Source organism: Myotis brandtii, unplaced genomic scaffold (assembly GCF_000412655.1).
Source record: "Myotis brandtii unplaced genomic scaffold, ASM41265v1 scaffold90, whole genome shotgun sequence".
Classification (NCBI taxonomy): domain Eukaryota; kingdom Metazoa; phylum Chordata; class Mammalia; order Chiroptera; family Vespertilionidae; genus Myotis; species Myotis brandtii.
The window spans coordinates 2,214,466-2,214,775 of NW_005371694.1; positions in this window are offsets into that span (position 1 = coordinate 2,214,466).

Consider the following 310-nt stretch of genomic DNA (forward strand, 5'->3'; position numbering starts at 1 on the left):
TGGGGGGGGGGGGAAAGGAGTGTGGGGGGGGTGGGAAGAGACTGGACAAAAATCGTACACCTATGGATGAGGACAGTGGCGGTGGGGGGTAAGGGCAGAGGGTGGGGTGGGAACTGGGTGGAGGGGAGTTATGGGGAGAAAAAAGAGGAACAAAAAAAAATACATGGATGTTTGTACTTTTTGACCCCCTTCACCCATTTCTTCTGTCCTACATCCCACTCCCACCTCTGGCAACCACCAATCAGCTCTCTGTATCTATGAACTTCGCTTTTTTGTTTTTCATTTTTATTTATTTATTTAAAAAAATATA